Source organism: Herpailurus yagouaroundi, unplaced genomic scaffold, assembly GCF_014898765.1.
Source record: "Herpailurus yagouaroundi ecotype Mexico unplaced genomic scaffold, PumYag 198, whole genome shotgun sequence".
Taxonomy (NCBI): Eukaryota; Metazoa; Chordata; class Mammalia; order Carnivora; family Felidae; genus Herpailurus; species Herpailurus yagouaroundi.
The window spans coordinates 1,057,429-1,075,381 of NW_024412429.1; the positions used below are offsets into that span (position 1 = coordinate 1,057,429).

Genomic DNA, 17,953 nt, shown 5'->3' on the forward strand with positions numbered 1-17,953 from the left:
TGACCACGTTCTAGATCCGTGTGCCGGTTCAGCCCCCGGGTGGGAGCCCGCAAATGTGGGCAAGTCCCTCCTCGTGGCTCGTCACCTCACTGCTGCCTGGCGTTTGTCCTTCCTTCCAGGATTTTCACAACAAGTTGTGTAAAAACCCCTACAAAATGGGGACGTCCTTGCAAAGGAGTTTGTATATCTAACAGTTGTTAACACACAGCTAGCATTCTGGATCAACCACACCTCCGAGAGGTACTGAATTCCAAAGCAGCTCGCAGCGCTGTTTCACCTGCCCTGGAGGACCGGGAGAGTGATGCTGTGGAGTCCAGGATTTCGTGCGTCAGTTAGATGCTCTGGCCTCACCCCCATCCTCAGAAGGGGCCGACGAGCCCAATGCTGTGCTCACGGCCGCCGCACAGACGAGGAAGGCCACGCTTTGAGAGGTGAGGATTGCACCCCAAAACAGCGAGCGGAACTCACACCTGGGTCTCCCAGGCTTCTCCCCTGAGCTGAACCTCCTCACCAGATGCAGATTCAAGGCAAATACCGTGATTGTATTTTTCCCTCAGTTCGCTAAATGCCTTCAGGCTCAGCTTTATGAACATTGGGGTACTTGTGCTCTGTTTAAAGTTATGAAAATACTTGTGGACATTTAAAATTCTCCTACAAATTAGGCACACATAGTTAGTCTTTTGCAACGTACCCAGTGCATTTTATGGTTGGAAACTAAGTGTCTCGGACAGATTTTTCATCATATGAAAACGATCGTGAGCCTACTTACGATTACGTTGAAACAGATGTTTGAAGGTACTATATTATAATCTGAGGGCAAGATGTGCTATATAACGACCTTGAAGGCATTATGCTCGGGGAAATAAGTCTGACAGGGAGACAAACACTGTACGATCTCACTTACATGTGGCATCCAGAACCAAACAAACCAAAGCCTAGGAAAAGAGATCAGACTTGTGGTCACCAGAGGTGGGGGTGGGGGAGGGGTGGAGGGTGCGTGTGGAGAAGGGCGTCAACAGGCGCCAACTTCCAGATGTGAGAGAAGTGAGTCCTGGGAATGTCCCGTGCAGCGAGGCGACTACGGTGGATGCGGCTGTGGGGTGCACAGGGCAGCTGCAGAGAGAGTGGATCTGAGAGCTCCCGTCACAAGGAAAAACCTCTTGTTTGTACCACACGAGACAATAAACTTACTGCGGCGATCGCTTCACAATGTACACAAGTCGAATCAATATATCGTCCACCTTAAATTCATCTGGTGCGGTGTATCAATTACATCTCAATAAAGCTGAAAAGAAAAAAGTTATTGGAAGCTTGAAATACACATAAGTGTCGAATGAGGATCGACTACAATAAAAAGAGACAAAAACGCGAACTAGAATGTTAAAGATACATCTACAGAGGACAAGCTCCCTCAAAAGGGGTGCAGAAATGCCACGGAAACGGGGAAGCGGTAAGGGCCGCTTACACTTACATACGGTTTTTTCTGCTCTTCCACGAAAAGGGTTTGTTCGTAGCCACAGAAAATGTGCTTGCTTTTACGAACGCCACCTGGCATTTTTAATTATTAATCTGCCATCTGCTTTGGGAGACAGAGAACCAACCACTACCGTGATTTAACGAGCATGCCACTGATACTAAAGCAAAGAAACAATTTTAAACATCAGAAATTTAAAACGCTCTTTTTAAGTCCATCACAAATGCTGCACACACAAATAGTTATTTACTGATCTTGTTCTGCTTGGATAAAACAAAACCAGAGACTACACTGTCGTTGGAACTTCAGGTTTCATCATAAAGTAAGGAAGCAGCGTAGGTGGACAAAAGCTAAGAATCTTTCGGGGTCTTTCTATGTAGAAGAACGCATTGATATAGCTAGCACCCAAGTAATTTCTATCCTTTACAATTAAAAATTAGAAGTAGTTAGATCATCTCTTCCTATAGAGCTTAACAGACTTTCACCCATGTTTTATTTTAAGCCAAGTGCACTCCAGGGTGAGTGTTAAATCATTCATTCATTGATGTATCCATAAAAAGATGAACTCACCACAGCAAGCAGGTACCTGGCCAGACGCTGAACCTCTGCTGGGGAAGAAATGTGATTTCTGCCCTCCTAGAACCAGGCGTGGAGTCAGGTGAGCGGAGGGATGGGGAGATGGGGGGAGAGTTTTCCAGGCACAGAGAACACTGTGCTCAAAAGAGCACCGTGTTACCTATATGTAATCAGATAGTTTATATGTTACCTACGTGTAACTAGAAATCAAAAGGAAAAATTTTGTCCACAAGTGACTCCATATCCTCTGACCCTATTTTTATGCTCTCAGTCCAGCGTTGTCCTGGCAAATGTCTGTCAACCAGCCTTTGAGGAAAACAGGCGTATGAACAAATGAGCTTCTTTCCGTCACGTAGGTGGTCCCAACACAGGGAATCACAATCCACCGATGTGATGCTGACTGGCTCACAAAATCATGAACATGTAACAACTGGATTTTGCAAAGCAGAACAATGTTCTAGCACGTTGTTATTGTTTTCGGCTTCAATGAGTTCTGATTATGTGTGATAAATTTCCTGTATCTAAACTTTAAGAGCGTATGTTTTGACATATTTATATGCTCAAGAAGCCATTACCACACACAGACAATATCCCCAGGATGTCTGTCGCCACAGAAATTTTCTCCTGCCTTTTTGTGAGTCCTTCCTCCTTGCCCCCCAAGCCACCCCTGCACTTGAAGCAGACCTTGATCTTCTGTCTGTCACTATTGATTAATTTGCACTTTCTAGAGTTTACATAAATAGACTCATACATTACATATAGATTTCTTCACTTGGAATGACTATATTGAGACTTACCCATCTGTTGCATGGACCACTGGCTCATTTGTTGTTATGGATGAATAGTGTCCGTTGACTGGATATGCCACATTGTAGTTAACCACTTACTTATTGACGCACATTGGGTTGTTTCCGGTTTCGGGCTACCACCTAGAAATAATAGGAACATTCTTGTACAGGCTGAGTGGAAACATGTTTTTATTTCTCGGGAGTAAATGCCTGGGCATGGAATGGTCAGATCTTAGGAGAGGCGTGTGCTTACCATTTGAACGAAGGGACAGACTGTTTTCAAAAGCAGCTGTGTTACTTTCCCTTCCCAACACTGGTGTATGAAATTTCTAGTTCAGTTTTCCCACGTCCTTGCTAATACTGGGTAAGAGCAATCTTTTTAATTTTAAACATTCTCGCAGGTATGTAGTAGAATCTCACTGGGATTTTAATTTTCATTGACTTGGTGACTGGTATACTGAGCATCATATATTCTTCGATGAAGTGCCTGCTCAAATCTTGTAAAAGATTTCTCTCCCTCTCAAATAAGGATCTTGCTGTATTCTGGATATAAGCTCTTCATCCGATATAGGATTTGCAAATGTTTCTTACCGGTCTGAGGCTTATCTGTTCATTCTTTTAACATTTTTTTTTGAAAAGCAGTACTACTTAATTTTGATAATGTCCAATTATCAATGCTTTCTTTTTGGATTATGCTTCTGATGTTGTAGCAAATAAGCCTTTGCCTTAAGTACGGTCACAAAGATATTTTCCTGTGTTTTCTTGCACAATTTTTAGAGTTTTAGGTTTTACATTTAGATCAGTCATTTATTTTGCATGAATCTCTGCATATGGTGCAAGATATGGATCTAAGGTTTAATTTATTTATTTTGTTTTTGTATGTAGATATTCAATTTTTCCAGAATCATTTGTTGGCAAAACTATCCTTTCTATACGGAATCTTCTTTACAACCTTGTCATAAATCAGTTGTTCATACACGTATGGATCTATTTCATAACTCTCAACTCTGTTCTATTGAGCTATTTTTTCAACAAAAATTGAAACTGTTCTGTCAATACAATCTGTCTTGATTGGTTTTATAATGAGACTTTAAATCAGGTAGTATTAGTCTTCTAACCTTGTTCTACTGTTTCAAAACGATTTTGTCTATTTTAGTTCTTTGCATTTCCATATGAGTATTTCATAATCAGCCTGTTGATTTCTACAAAAATATATGCCCATATATTGATTGAAAATGTACTGAATTTATAGGTCAGTTTGGGGATCATTATCATCTTAAAAATATCCAGTCTTCGGATGGATGTACATGGTATATCTCTTCATTTACTTAGGACATCTTCAATCACTCTCACTGTTTTATAGTTGTAAGTGGACAGACATTGCATTAATTTTGCATGATCTCTGAGTATTTCATATTTTTGTTATTGTAGATGGTATCTTAAATTTATGGTCATTCATTACTAAATGTGTAAGTACAATTGTTTTTTGTATATTGACTTTATCTTCTGCAACCTCACTAAACTCATTATTCCTAGAAATTTGTTGTAGTTTCTATTGGATTTTTTACATAGATGATCATGGTGTCTGTAAATAAAGGGACAGTTTTACTTCTACTTTTCCACCCTCAAAACCCTTTTTCTTGCTTTGTTGCACTGGCTAGCACTTCTAGTACATGGTGAATAGGAACAATAAGAGAAAACATCCATGTCTTGTTCTGCATCTTAGGAGAAAACATTCAGTTTTTATCATTAAGTATGTTGTTAGCTATAGGATTTTTACAGATGGCTTTTATCAGGTTGAAGAAGTTCCCTTGTGTTCTTATTTCCCTCTTGCATTTTTATTTTCTTTTGTTTGATAGACTTCTTTTAACATTTTGTATGTTGCAGGTCCACTGGTGATCAATTCTTTCCAATTTGTTTATCTGAAAAAGTATTTGTTGTCTTTTGTTTTTGAAAGATATTTTTGCTGGGTATAGAATTCTAAGCTGATGATTTTCATTTCAGTACATTAAATATGGGGCTTCGTTGTCTGCTCATTTATATTGATTATCTCTTACAAGAAATCTACTGTCATTGTCAGTTTTGTTCTTCTAAGTGTAATGTGTTGTTTTTTTTCTGGTTGTATTTACCCTTTTCTCTTTATACTGATTTAGACAATTTGACTGTTATGGACCTTGGTATGGTCTTCATTTTACTTAGGAGTGGGGTTCATTGGGCTTCATCAATATGTTGTTTCATAGAGCTCTGTACATTTGGGAACTTTTGGCATCATTTATTGTTTCCACCCCCCTGCTTTTGGGGACTCCAATTACAAGTATATAAGTCTGCTTGAGGTTGCCTTATAACTCACCAATGCTTTGTTTATTTTAAAAAATCCTTTGCTTGCTCTGTGGTTTGTTTGGTTTTTTTCTTTAATAAAAAGTGGCTCTTGTTATGTCTTCAAGTTCATGGATCTCTTTTTCTTTGATGTATAATCAGAACACATGCATTTTCCAACTCACACATTATGGTTTTTATCTCTGAAGTTCTATTTGCATGTGTTTTGTATCTTCAGTGTATCTACCTAACTTTGGGGATACATGGAATACAGTTATAAAAGCTCATTTATAAATGAGTTATAAATGAGAAGAGAGGGAAGTGGGGACCTGTTGTTAAATGGGCATAGAGTTTCAGTTTTGTAAGATGAAAAGATCATAAAAGATAAATCCGTCTTTTGTGGAGATGAATGTTGGTGATGGTTACACAGCATTGTGAATGTATTTAACATCACTGAAGTAAATCAGATGGCAAATTTTATATTAAGTATACTTTAGTACAATAGAAAACTGGAAAAAAATGGCAAGATAAAGTCTTACCCAGACCAACAAAAATTGAGGGAGTTTGTCCCCCAAGACCTGCCTTCAGGGTATGCTAGAGGGACGTCTGTAGTGTGCAATGGAAGAACACTGGGGCAGCACTGAGGCAAGTGAAGAATGAACCTTGTGGGCAGAATAAAGATGGGGCATGAACAGAATGCGGTGGTACTCCCAAGCAGCACATAAATCACTTTTAACCTTAGTATGAAGTTAAAACACAAAAAATCATTAAAATAACTGTATAGGGGCACCTGGGGGGCTAATTTGGTTAAGTGTCTGACTCTTGATTTCAGCTCAGGTCATGAACTCCTTGTCTGTGTTTCCAAACCCCACATTGGGCTCTGCACAGACAGTGCAAAGTCTGCTTGGGACTCTCTCTCTCCCTGTCTCTCTGCCCCCCTCCAAAAATAAATAAATAAACTTAGAAAAAATAAAAAAAATAATAAATAGCTGTATAAAAATAATAAATTTCTTTTAAAAAATTTTTAATGTTTATTTAATTTTGAGACCAAGAGAGAGACAGAGCGTGAGCAGGGGAGGGGCAGAGAGAGAGGGAGACACAGAATCTGGAGCAGGATCCAGGCTCTGAGCTGTCAGCACAGAACCCGACGTGGGGTTTGAACTCACAAACTGTGAGATTGTGACCTGAGAGCCGAAGTCAGATGCTTAATTGACTGAGCCACCCAGGTGCCCCAGTAGATTTCCTCATTTGGCCAAAGACACGTATATTCGTAGAATAAATATGGAGAAACAAATACTGAAATCCGAGTAAAGTTGTAGCATTTTTATACAACGCTTGTTGGTTCTTGGATAGCCCAAACGTTGCTTTGTTTTGTACAATCTTCCTTTGGCTTTGGACCACTGGCTTCATTTTTGAATTGACAATTTCAATGAAAAATGTGCATCACTCCTAAGTTCTTAAAACTGTGCCAAGTGCTTTATCCAATAAATTAGTAGACTCTCAAATGAAACATTTTAAAGTTTATTTATGTATTTTGAGAGAGAGAAAGAGCACATGCACAAGCGGGGAGGGGCAGAGAGAAAGGGAGAGAGAGAATCCCGAGCAGGCTCTGCACTGTCAGCATGGGGCCCGACACGGGCCTCGATCTCATGAACCATGAGATCATGACCTGAGCTGAGATCAAGAGTCGGACACTTAACCCACTGAGCCACCAGGTGCCCCAAGAGAAAAATGAAAGGAAAACATCTCATGTGGCTTTTCTCAGTGCTCTTCTGAATCAACATAACAAAATACTTTATTAAACTTTTCTTTTTTTTTTTTCAAAAATTTTTTTTCAACGTTTTTATTTATTTATGGGACAGACAGAGACAGAGCATGAATGGGGGAGGGGCAGAGAGAGAGGGAGACACAGAATCGGAAACAGGCTCCAGGCTCCGAGCCATCAGCCCAGAGCCTGACGCGGGGCTCGAACTCCCGGACCGCGAGATCGTGACCTGGCTGAAGTCGGACGCTTAACCGACTGCGCCACCCAGGCGCCCCTTTATTAAACTTTTCAATTACAGAAAATATCTGATATTTTTTCCCATTTTTCAATAGCTTCAAAATCAAAAGAATGAAATGAATACGATAAGAAGCACTTTCAGGATTAAAGATTTAGACCAACAGTGTTTGCTTTTATGACCTTCGTGATGTCAGCTGTGCAGATCGGTCTGTCCCTGATGTGGGTGGGCCCCCTCCGGTCAGTGGAAGGCGTATACAGAACAAAAAGGCAGAGCCCCCTGGAATAAGAGGACACTCCGTTTGCCTGTGGGAACTGGGACATTGGCTTTCGAACTCTAACGAAAACATTGACTCTTTCTGGGTCTTAAGCCTGCTGGCCTTCAGGTGGCAACGACATCGGTCCTCCCCATCCTCTGGCTGCGTAGTCAGGCTGGACCTAAACTACTGGCCGTCCCCCACCGGTTTCCGGCTTCATGCCTGCACATCCTGGGTCTCCAGCCTTGTTGTCACGTGAGCCAGCTCCCTCTGGCAAATCCTGTAGGTTGTGGTTCTGTCCTGTTGGTTCTGTTTCCCTGGAAAGCCCCGGCTGATACGTCAGGTTTGCCGAGTGCTCTTGAAAACGATCCAAAATTGACTAGAAAATGAAGTCTGTGAGCCCTTCTCATGAGGTTATGCAGATTAGGACGTCTTGCAAAATGAGGCCTTATCACCGACTTGCAATGACATTGAAAAGAAAGAAGAAACTTCTGGACTCTTTCCTGTGATTGCACTTTGCAAGGTTAAGCTTGCTCAGTACTGGGAGTCACGTTTGTATCTGTCCTGCCAGCTGGGGTGTTTTATAATCCCTGGAACTCTTCCGCCCTTTTTGACTAAACAAAAATTCCATAATAACACGGTGCACACATACGCACGCCGAGTGAGTGGTGAGTGAGCGCAAAGCCGCTGGCCCGAGCGTCTCCCCTTTGTCTCTGTGCTCAGATTCCTGCCTAATCACAAAAATATTGTGCAAATGTCAGTCACATGAATCTGTTTGTGAAACCCCGCTTCCATGTGCGTGTTCTCCCAGGACAGCGCGCGGGGTGATTCAGCGCCAACCCGATTCCCTCCCGGAAGACACCGGGTGACACGATGTGGGGCAAAGCCCTCCTGAAGGTTAGCAAGTGTGGGCAAAGGCTGCAGAGACGCCCCTGACACTAATGCAGGGGCGCCGGCCTGGCCGCGTCTGCAGCAGTCGGGACCCTCTGGGGCCCCGGTTGTTCCGGAAGGTCGAGTGTAACAGCGAGACCGTCTCCAGGGTGTGAGGCAAATGACAGCACTAGTCATCCGTATCATGTTCGACAGCACAAACGTACGTAACAAAAATCTCCACGGAAAGAAACCGAGCACACGCTCTGCTCTCACCGGCCTCCTGAGCACGGCAGCTGTTCCGCGGTCTGTGGAACACGCGCCGCCTGTAAGTGGATTTGGAGCCAGCTTCTGTTGGGGGTGACGTCTGCGGCTACCTTGCAGAGGCCTCGTCACCGGGTGTCTGGGCGTCCGTGAGAGGTGAGTGCCGACGTCACCTGTCACCCAGTGTCTGGGCGTCTGCGTGAAGTGAGCACCGATGTCACCTGTCACCCGGTATCTGTGTGTCCGTGTGAGGCGAGCGCCCATGTCACCTGTGGGGCTGGGGACTCAGCCTCTGACTTCTCCAGGGAGGGGTCACCAGTTTCCTTCCTGCTTCAGTCATAGGAGATGCCCCTTTTTCTCTCTATGCTCTTGTTTAATCCCAACTCCAATAACCTTCTGGGATTGGAAGCTGCCCAAAGCCTGGTCCCGAGGCCACCCTGATCTGGCCTGTCACTGGGTGACAGGGGGCAAGGGCCAGCAGCCTCTACCATGCCTTGGCTCGTCCCTGGGGTTTGTCCTGCTGCAAACCCAGAACCCCACTTACAAGATCGCCGGGTTTTCTTTTTGAACGTTGTTTCCTCGTTGAACCCAAACAAGGCCATCTGTGGTCCCTCTGGCTTCCCAGGAGCCTCACACCCTGCCTGGTTCCGCTCACTCCATTCCCATGGGACACAGCAGCAAGCCGGGCCAGGGACACCCCGGCAAGCCGGTCAAGGGACACCCCGGCAAGCCGGGCGACACAGCAGGGCAGGAGGGCCAAGGTTTGGGTTGGTCAGCGCTGCTGCCTGGTGCCCCCAACAAGCTACTGTAAGTTCTCGACCCTTAGTTTCCATAAAATTTGGCTGATAACGTCCACCGCAGGGTCTTATTGTGAGAGCCGAGATGGGCGTCTAGGCGGCAAGGGGGGGGGGGGTTGGCACACAGTAGGCACTTAATAAATGGTGCCTTTCGTCGCCAGTGCAGAGTGTGGGGGCGACTTCCCACCTCTGGTTTCCACCAGTGATGCTCCAGCGGCTGGTTGTTCGGAACCGGATCTGTCCTCCCCTCCACCCGGGCCAGGCACGCCCCTCCGCTGGTGCTCTGTCTTCTGAACACGGCCGCTGGTTCCCTCCCCTGCTCTCCCTGCACACGGGGCCCCGGAGCCCCGTCTGTCTGTGTGTAACCGGCCCACTGTGATTTGCAGCCTGAGAAAGCGACGTGGACGGAGGGTTTCTGCCAACACCAGCATGAGCGCCGCTCCAGACGGTCCCCGCTCCCGGTGGCGGCAGCCGCGCTTGCAGACTCCCTGATGCGTCCCCAGGCTCAGCTAAGGAGTTCCGTGAGAAGTCGGCCCTTGGACGCCCCCGCCCCTCTTGAGGCCGAGCCTCACAACTACAGTGAATACACTCAGTTTCCAGTGTGGTGGCTTCCGGCATGTGGTGTTTATTACTTTTATACCAATTGACTTAGCAAGTGGGCAAAGATGTTAATTAATGAGTTTCTGCTGGGCGATCAGACATTCTCCTCCGATAGCACATGTCAAGGATAAATTGGATTCCGGATGAAACATGTACATGACTCTCCATCCTCCCCAGCTAGCCGTGTCCCACACACACAGCTGAGAGCAGGGCATCCTCACGGACACTTGTTCATTCAACTAATCTGGCCAGCGTTCACCCCGAGCACTTCCTCCAGGTTGGGCCACAGCGGTGGTGAGGCAGACGAGCCCTCACTTTCTGGGGCCTTCTGTTCTAGTGCAGAGCAGAGTGTGGTGAGAGGAGAGGCACACCATGGAGCAACAGGAAGTAGGGGAGGTGGTGAAATGCCATGCAGGGCGGTGGAGGCCAGTGCTGAGTAGCAGGGATGGGGGAGGGTCTTGGGTGGGCAGGGATGGAGGGAGGAAGGTCCTGGGTTGGACAGAATGGGTATGGGAGAGGGGGTCTTAGGTTCATCTGGGATGGGTGGGAGGGTCTTGGGTTGGCTGGGACAGGCCAGGGGAGGGTCTTGGGTTGGCTGGGATTGGTGTGGAGGGTCTTGGGTTGGACAGGACGGGTGGGAGGGTCTTGGGTTGGCTGGGATGGAGCGGGGAGGGTCTTGGGATGGAGCGGGGAGGGTCTTGGGTTGGACAGAATGGGTATGGGAGAGCGGGTCTTAGGTTCATCTGGGATGGGTGGGAGGATCTTGGGTTGGCTGGGACGGGCCGGGGGAGGGTCTTGGGTTGGCTGGGATTGGTGTGGAGGGTCTTGGGTTGGCTGGGATGGGCCAGGGGAGGGTCTTGGGTTGGCTGGGATTGGTGTGGAGGGTCTTGGGTTGGACAGGATGGGTAGGAGGGTCTTGGGTTGGCTGGGAGGGAGCGGGGAGGGTCTTGGGTTGGAGGGAATGGGTCGGGGGGGGGGTCTTGGGTTGACTGTTCCTAGAGGAGACTTTGGACCTGAGACCTGAATAACTATTAGTAGAAAGAACCAACCATCTGAGCAGCTGACAGGAAAAGTTTTCAGGCAGAAGGAACAGTGTTTGAGACATAGAAAGGCGATGGGGCCAGGGGAGGAAGCCTGAAGGAGGCAGGAAGTGGGCAGGGTTGACCACAGAAGACCTTGGGAGTGGGTTTATTCTCTGGACGATGGTGGCCACTGGGGCTGTAGCAGGGCACAGCCGGTGTCGTTCACGCAGTGTCCCTCTGGGCCCCCCGGGGAGAGGGCAGAAGGGCCCAACGACGGGAAACCCCAGCAGCAGCAGGCAGCTTACGCGTCCTCAACGTGTGCCAAGCAGTCCGCTGCAGGGGCTCTCGGTCTCCCCACGAGAAGGCATTTTCCTTTCCCTGCTCGCCTGGAGTCTTCTCCGTGCAGAAGGATTAGTGGGACTCCTGGGGTGCAGCTGCCCGCCTCGTACCTGCTGTCCCCGGGGAGCGTCCTGTCGCGGCAGGTGGAAGGCGCAGCTGGCGGCTGGGGCCGGGGTTCAGCAGTGGGCCCGGCGGGGGGCGGCGTGGGGCTGCCTCACAGCCCGGCACCCGGGGCGGAGCAGGGGCCTCCCCGGAGAGAGAAGCAATCTGGAAGACGGGCGTCTTCGCCTGAGAAGCTACGTCCCCACTGACGCCTGCTCATCTGCGAAAGGCGGGTGGACGGCCCTCTTGTCCGTGGGGGCGGGGAAGGTGAGCGTATCAGGGCCCCTTTTGTGGATGTGGGGTTCGTGCGGGGCGCGTTTGGACAGAGGCGGGTGGCAGGGCCTGGAGCCACGTGGGCGGCGGCCGGCGAGGGTGAGGTTGAGGCCCCTGCCCGAGGCGAGGGCGCAAGAGGCCGGGAGGGGGCCGAAGGGCGTCAGTGCCCGGAGCTGAGCACCAGCATCCGACCTCGAGCAGCGTCCTCCCGCGTTCCCCGGGCACCCCGCGGCTGGCTCAAGGGGTTCGTGGTCCCCGGGCCACCTACGCAGCTGGAGAGCGAGCAGCCCCCGGCGAGGGGTTCTGTTCTTTTCACAGCACCTCAGATGTTTCCGAAGCCAGATGCGCCCCGAGGGTGCCGCTCCCGTGTCCACGTCCGGACGGACGGGCTCCGGCGGCCTGGCCTCGCCCCTCTGCTCCCGCCTCCTGCCCGAGTCCCGTCCCCGCTTCCTCGGCGGCCCGAGGTGTGTGGGGACCCCTGACAGGTTGCTGACGCCCTGGGCTCGCTGCGTCACCGGAAGGGCAGAGGGGAGCCCTCGAGGCCGGGGCTTCTCCACCTGTGCCGTGCGCCCAGGCCGCCCGCGCCGGCTCCGAAGCCGCTTCTGACTCGATGTGCTCTGGTACGCGCCCATCTCACAGAGGAGAAAGCCGAGGCCCGGAAGCGGACTTAGCGTCGCAGAGCGGGCGTGGGGCTGCCCCCGGGCTTTCTGCCCGTCCCGTCTCATTTTATCACCTCTTCCAGGGAAAGGGGTCTCCCCACAGCCCCTCTGCCGCCTGCCTGCCCGGCGGCCCCGCGCATCTGACCCCCAGTCCCGCCTCTGGCATTTTTGTGCGAGGGCTCGGGACACGCCAAGAGTTTAAATAGCCCGTGACCTCATCCTGCCGGGCCTCCAGCCGCATGAGCTTTTTTTTCAGGAATTTTCTCCTCCTGCTACCAGCCCTGGGCACACTCACAGAGGAGTCATACTCCGCTGCGCCTCCCCCTTCCCGGAAGCCTGGCGCCCAGAGCGGGGGCAGGAGCAGCCTCTGCTCACTCCGACCCCGGCAGGGATGAGGGGAAAACACATGTGTGACGCTGTGGGATCGCACGAGCCAGCGGCGCCCGGCCCCCGCGTGTCGCGCGGCCCCGGCTGGCCCGTCACGGAGCCCGGGGCTGCCCCCCCGTGCCCTCCGCGCCCTCCCCTGCCCCCCGCGCACCCGGCAAGGGAGGGCCAGTTGGCTCTCCCCCGCCAGCCCGCGCCCCTGACCCGAGCTTCGCGCAGGGACTCTAGACCCTCTGCGGGTTGGCCTGGAGCCCTGCGGGCACCGGCCTGGGCTGCCCCTTCCTCCGATTCCATTAAATGCCCCCCCCCTCCTAAACTTGCTGCGTGGAAAGGACCCCAGAGGCCATTTTACCCATTTGTGAATCCATTCGTTCACCCTTTCACCCAGAGATATTTATTCATCATCTGATATGCACCGGACCCCGTCCTCAGGTGCTGGGCCAACGGCCATGAGCCTGCCAGACCCGCCTGCCTTTTCGTCTAGTCCCGCCCGCCGCCCACCACGTGGACACCCCCAACCCCACCAGCCCTGTGAACCGCCTCCCCCACTGCATGGCCCACCCCCCAACCCCGCCCACCGTGTGGCTCCCCTCCCCCACTGCATGGACCCCCGTCTTCCAACCCCACTCGCCACCTGGAACCCCCCCCACTGTATAGACCACTTTCCCCTCAACACCACCTGCTTCGTGACCCCCAACACTGCATGGACCACCCTCTTCCAACCCCACTCGCCGCGTGCCCCCCACCTGCTGTGTAAATGACAGCCCCCCATCGCCAGGACCCCCCCCCCCGCCCGTGGTGCCCATCAGTCAGTGGACCCTCCAGTACCCCTCCTGAGTGGAGAGTGGCTCAGCAGGCAGCTGTCAGCAGTGAGCAGGAACCCTAACTCTGCTTCCCTTGGGCATAAATCCTAAATTTGTCCTGAACTCACAAACTCTGTTTCCCAGTGCTTCTCCAGATGGCTCTCCACCCTGCGGTCCTTGTCCCCCAGCACCAGGGTCACCTCTGTCCTAAAATACATTCCTGGACCTGAGCCAGTGCCCAGGGGCCATGAGCACGACCCGAGCCGGGACACAGGTGCCCACCCCCACCCCCTTCCACCGAGGACGCCAGGATGAGGTGGAGTCTGAGCCCCAGGGGAGTGTTCGTTTTATTCTCCATAAGGAGCCGCCTGGACCCCCATTTGCCCCCTCCCCGTGACTTCCAGTCTGCAGACTCAGAGCAGCTCCCACGTCGGGACCGTTCGTCAGCCCAGGGGCAGCAGCTCAGAAAACCCACTCCTCGCCAATCTCCATGCTGGTGACTCTGGCCTGGGGCCCGACTCCAGAACCAGCCCCCCGCTGGGCTCCAGTGCTGAGAGCACCCCTGTCTCTCCTCTCCTGTCCCCCTGCTCCGTGCGACTGTCCTCCGTCACGAGACCATTCCCGGCGGTCCTGAGTCACACCCTCCCGGTTCGGACCTGGGAGCGCCTCGTCTGCTCTGCCGCGACCACAAGGAAGGCCGGAGCAGCCGGCCAGGGACCACCTGTGGGATGTGGCCGGGGTCACGCACTGGGGAGTCACCCCGGCAGGGCAGTTGTGGGCCCGTGCGCTGCTCCTGAGCGGCCGGGCTCTGCGCCCCTCTGGGTGCAGCCCGCCCTCTGTCGGGTGTCCCTCTCTGGTCTGTGAACCCCCTGAGGGGCAGCCAGCCCTGTCACTCCTCACGTGTGTCCTCCCATCGTCGCCAGCGCCCATCCCACAGTGGAGCCCGGTCACCGGCTCTTTACCAGGTGATGCTGCTTTTCTGCCCTACGATGGGGCCTTTCCTCCTACCCCTTCCTGTGCTCCCCGGCCTGGCGACCGGCCTGGCCATTCTCATCCAGGTGCTCAGGCCTCACCTGCTCCTCACGGGTTCCATCTATGTCATCTGTGTCCAGGTCATGCCCTGTCCCCGGGGCTGGCCCCCGTTGTCCTGCCTCCCTTCGCCTCCCCTGAGTCTCCTGCTTCATACCAAGTTGGGTGGTCTAGAAACTCTGGCCTGGCCCCACGCAGTGTCCACAGACAACTCTGAAGATCGGAGGAGACCGATTTTTTAGTCTGTTGGGATCTTTTGCTCTGTCACGTGATGCATTCACCGTCCGGGCTTGGCCAGCATGGAGTCTGCTCGCTGTCCCCTCTGCGTGTGCCTCAGACACTGACGGCAGTGGTTAGAGGCCAGGCCTGGGGGAGACCCTTGCACAGTCCCTGTCGTGCTGTTCTCAGATCAGCCCCCACGCTGTGCCCTCAGCACCCAACACCAGTCTGCTCCCCCGAGGAGCTCGTGTTAGGAACATAGACCCCAAGATGCATCTGTCAGAGGAGTGTCTGCTGCACAGGGGTCCACGGGACCACACTGACACTTGGAAAATGATGCCTGTGATAACAGAAGTTTCTGGACCGTGGCAGGGAATCTGCGGTAGGGTCCTAGGGTTGCCCTATTGAAACACGATATGCGGGGGAGCTTAAAAATGACCAAAATGTGTCGTCTGGCACTCCGGAGGCCCAACGTCTGTGATCCGGGCGGGGCAGGGCTGCGACCCTCTGGAGGACACTTCCTGCCTCCTCCCACTTCTGTGACCATATCGCTTCCACCTCTGCCCTTGCGCTTGGGTGTTTCTTTCCTGGGTCCCAATGTCCCGCCTCTTATAAGGACACTAGTCATTGGCCTTAGGACCCGCCCTGCTCCCACGGGGTCTCCTCTTAACCTGACCACACCTGTAAAGACCCTTTATCCAACAAGTTTGCTCTCACAGGTTCCTCGTGGACATGATTCAGCCGTGTGCGGCCCACTGTGGTTCTTCCTCTCTGTCTCCCTGAGATGCACACTTTCCCCCAAGACTCGACGGGCACACCGAGAATTCCTGGGCTGCCCTGCCATGCCACCAACTTAGCTTTGTGGTTTCATCTACGCACTTCACATCATTACTTTCGGTTTATTTCTCCTGACCAGCTACGAAGGCGGTCTCGCTGGGTTCTTTGCCCTCTCCTCCCCCAAATGCTAACCAGGGCAGGAGTTTGTGTTTAAAGCACCAGTCAGGGAGGCGCCTGGGTGGCTCAGTCGGTTGAGCGTCCGACTTCAGTTCAGGTCATGATCTCACAGTCCGTGAGTTTGAGCCCCGCGTCGGGCTCTGTGCTGACGGCTCGGAGCCTGGAGCCTGCTTTGGATTCTGTGTCTCCCTCTCTCTCTGCCCCTCCCCTACTCATGCTCTGTCTCTCTCTGTCTCAAAAATAAATTAAAAAAAAAAAAAAAAAAAAGCACCAGTCAGGGAATGTATGTTAGAGGAGCAAATAGATGAAGAAATGCATTCAAAGCATCTTTTGATGACACGGCAGAGTGAGGTATAAACCTGCACTTTCTGGCCACCGATGAGACCAATCAGGATGCAAAGTAAGGTGAACTTGGAAACAGATGAGTATCCACCAAAGGTCCCTTTTCCCTCGCAGGGCAAGTCCATGTTTGCTTGTTTTCCAAAGCGGCTGCACCCTTTCCCATTCCCGGCAGCACTGTAGGGATTCTTGATCTCTCCACCCCCTTGCTCTCGTCTCTTTTTTGTTATAACCATCTTATCGAGGGTGAAGGGATGGGCTACGTGGGTGACGGGCATCAAGGAGGGAACTCTTAGGGACCGGCACCGGGTGTTGTATGTAAGAGGAGAGTCACTGGGCTCTACTCCTGACTGTACGTTAACCGACTCGAATGCGAATTTTAAAAAAGCACAAAGGGGCAGGCTATGAGGATATGAAAAGGCATCTCTCCGGAGAAGGCATATGAAGAAGGCCAGCATACACACGAAGGAATGCACACTATTATTTTTTTTTTTAATTTTTTAAATGTTTATTTATTTTTGAGATAGAGAGAGACAGAGCATGAATGGGGGAGGGGCAGAGAGAGAGGGAGACACAGAATCGGAAGCAGGCTCCAGGCTCCAGGCTCCGAGCCGTCAGCCCAGAGCCCGACGCGGGGCTCAAACTCATGAACCGTGAGAGCGTGACCTGAGCTGAAGTCGGACGCTCAACCGACTGAGCCACCCAGGCGACCCAGAAATGCACACTATTATTAATCGCTGGGAAACGCCAACCAAACCACGGAAGATTCTTGGAGGGAAACTGGGATACACATCCTTGGTTGGAATCAGGTAGCACTGACAGAGTCCACATACGCTTTATCCGAATGATGACTTTACGACCGACTGGCTGGCCGAAGGAAGATATGCTGCCTTAAGACACACCCATTCTTTGCACACCAGAAATTAGTACTCTCTGCCGGGTGATATGTACAGAGTTGTGTTTGGTCAAAGGCTTTCAGACGCCAACACGGTGAGCAAGAGTCACCACCCATTGCGTCGCTGCCCCAGCCTCTACCGGCCCCATCCCTGGGCGCCGAGGGACCGACCCACAGCCTGGTGTGCTGCCTGCTGGCCCTCTACGGCCCCAACCCCACTTTCTGGAACTCAGGAGGGACCCAGGTGAAGTGAAGGCCGGGTCTCTCATGATGCTACCCTGCTAATATGTATCCCCTGGCTTGGCGTGAACTCCACGCACGCTGTCTCACATGCTTTAGGAACCACTGGGCATGGCGGCTGCTGTGCACGTAACGTCCAGGGAACACGGGTGCCCTCTGTCCAGGAGCAGCCTGTGCATCTGACCAAATTCTCTGCTGTCCACTGTCCACCCTGGCCTCGGGTGCTGTCTCATTTTCCCCCTCTGTCTACCTCCTCGCTCTGTCTACCTCCTCCTCCCTCTGTCTACTTCCTCCTCCCTCTGACTGCCTCCTCCTCCCTCTGTCCACCTCTTCCCTCTGTCCACCTCCTGCTCCCTCTGACTGCTTCCTCCTCCCTCTGTTCACCTCTTCCTTCTGTCCACCTCCTCCTCCCTCTGTCCACCTCCTCCCTCTGTCTACCTCCTCCTCCTTCTGTCTACCTCCTCCTCCCTCTCTCTATCTCCTCCTCCCTCTGTCTACCTCCTCCTCCCTCTGACTGCCTCCTCCTCCCTCTGTCTACCTCCTCCTCCCTCTGTCTACCTCCTCCCTCTGTCTACCTCCTCCTTCCTCTGTCCACCTCCTCCCTCTGTCTACCTCCTCCCCCGTCTGTCTACCTCCTCCTCCCTCTGTCCACCTCCTCCTCCCTCTGACTGCTTCCTCCTCCCTCTGTCCACCTCCTCCCTCTGTCTACCTCCTCCTCCTTCTGTCTACCTCCTCCTCCCTCTCTCTATCTCCT

The 17,953-nt window shown here is 51.8% G+C and overlaps 1 long non-coding RNA gene across 1 annotated transcript; it reads left to right on the forward strand.

Moving 5' to 3' along the window:
• Positions 1-8,272: 8,272 nt before the first annotated feature.
• LOC121013106 (uncharacterized) lies at positions 8,273-9,943 on the forward strand. Its single transcript, XR_005782496.1, has 2 exons — positions 8,273-8,700; positions 9,728-9,943. It is a non-coding gene; the product is annotated as an uncharacterized LOC121013106 (long non-coding RNA).
• The last annotated feature ends 8,010 nt before the right edge of the window (positions 9,944-17,953 follow it).